The sequence below is a fragment of the Ochlerotatus camptorhynchus genome, unplaced genomic scaffold (genome assembly GCF_037179485.1).
Source record: "Ochlerotatus camptorhynchus isolate MF236.1 unplaced genomic scaffold, CSIRO-AGI_Acam_v1.1 ptg000317l, whole genome shotgun sequence".
Lineage (NCBI taxonomy): Eukaryota > Metazoa > Arthropoda > Insecta > Diptera > Culicidae > Ochlerotatus > Ochlerotatus camptorhynchus.
Genome location: NW_027040805.1, coordinates 870,230 through 872,650, shown reverse-complemented (window position 1 = coordinate 872,650; position 2,421 = coordinate 870,230).

The window sequence follows — 2,421 nt, the reverse complement described above, 5'->3', positions numbered from 1 at the left end:
TCTGATAATACAGCAGCAAGTCTGAAGGAGCAGACGTCAATCTATCCAGCGGGACAAACTTATCGGTTTATATATGAGATCTGGACACGGAATTGGATTCCTCGGAAAACTTTAGTCCGATTTCATATAAAAACATTAAACTTAAGTGCATTCTAGCCAATTTGAGGACCAAAAACAGTTTTTTGTTTTATTTGTATCCCTTAAAAAAATACTAATTTCGTACAAAACCGTTCATTTCATGAAAAATTATGGAGACGCACGGTGCTGCTTGAAAAACTCCATCATAAGGAATGCGTTGACAACTTTCTGATCGGTCATGACCAACGTACTTAACTGGAATTCACTTTCTGATAGAATTTACAAGTGATTAAATAAAAATTACTATTATTTTTAAAATTCCATTTTTTCGATGATACATTAGAGAAAACCTGATCAGATATATTTTAGAAATTATTCCTGAATAAGATTAGTACCATAGAGGTAACTCTAAGACCACTGGGTCCCGAAGAAAATCATTATTATTTTTGGCTCACTCAGTACCAGAACAACGGTCCCAAGCAGTCCCAAGCTATTTCACTCACCCCTGCATGTTCTGCATGAATCCACACACCCCTGATGTTATCTGTCAAACTTTCATAGCGAATCAAAACAAACATAGTGTAGTAATAGAATTTCAACTAGAATAGGGTACGTTAATTGTTTGCTTGGGACCAATAGGCTACTAAAGTGGTGAGCCAATTTAAAATCGTTAGTTTCGTATTGATTGTTGTTAGTACCTCTAATACCTCCCATTACCCTCACAGGACCTTTTTTATACTGTTAATTCAGCTGAAAGTCTCCATTTTGTCTGGTCAGAAGCTCGACCAGGTGCACACGATCCGGCTTAGTAGAGCTCGGTTTGCTACGACTAACCGCAAAGGACCAATTCCAACCTCTGGGTCAGCCACCCGTAAGGAGGTATTTAAAGCTGGAGAACGAAACCCCCAAACGTAAAGGAGCATTCCCCTCTTTGAACCGTCACTCCGGTATCGTCCTGGGTCGTGTCAATATCCGTTAATGCCTGAAATGCTTACACAGCCACACACAATCGACAAACCCCGCCAAACCACCGTGCGGTTAAACGGTAATTACCCACCGTTTTGGAAACCAGCAGCAGCAGTAGCAGCAGTGGAGACCGAAACGTTTTATAAAATTAAGCACATTGACTGCTCTATGTATTATCATATAGGTAACTCTAAGACTAGAAGGTCGCGAAGAAACGCGCTCAACTTTTTGGCTCAGCTCTGGTACTCTTTTCGGTCCCAAGCTAATCGATGCACCCCTCGAAACATATGAAAATCCACGAACCCCTCATTTTATCTGTAAAATTTTCATAGCAAATCAAAACAAACATAGTGTAGTACTAGAATTTTGACTGGAATGGGGTACGTTAATCGATTTGCTTGGGACCAATAGGCTAGTCAAGTAGTGAGCCAATTTAAAATCGTTAGTTACCACCGTTTGGTATTATTGTATTGTAATGGTCCACAAATGTCAATTAAAAATCTAGAGTAACACCTAAAGCTCTTATATTTTCATATTTTTGAACATTTTTATTACCTAATGCAATACGAAGATTTTGTTTGATTAGTTTTCTCCTGTACGTTATAAGATTACATTTTTTAATATTTAGTTTCAATAAACTTTTACTACACCATCTGTAAAAGGAAGAGAATCGTCATCACGCAGCTGCATATAGAGCAGGATGAAACGGTAGTAGAGCCACCAGCGATCGAGACGCACATGATGGACTATTTCTCGACTCGAGAGCAGAGATGCCAGATTTTTTACTATGCAATTCCGTAGACTTATTCAAATCTACGGATTTCTTGTTTTGAACATCAAAAGTTGATTTTACAAGTGCTATGTATACTTTTCTGGCCAGATTTTTGCCCCTTAAGTACTCATCTCCTAGGTAAAAATGTCAAGATCACAGGTATAAAAATGTCATGGATATTTAAATTAATTGAGTGGAATTAAATGAAAGATAACCTTTTTTGCTGTTTTATTTAAAGCATTCCGCTAACAACCCAATTTCATTACTTCATTTAAGAAATATAAAAATACTTGGTGAATCAGACAGTTTATTTGAGATATATTTGTGTAATTTATCATTTTTTTTCACTTAGGTGTTTTAAAATGATTTTAGGATAACTAGCCATATCAATCAATAACAAATCAAAATTTGCAGAACATCACTGAAATCTTCTTCCTCTTCTTCGTTTGTCTGTGATTTAGTGACATACATTGCAGAGTTGAACTTGCTTCGCATGTCTACTGGGATTGAAATTGAGCTAGATGTTCCAAATGTTTTCAGCCAATCCTTTGTTCTTAATATTCCAACCAGCGTTTCGTTTGATAATCTGTTTCGTGTTTTAGTCT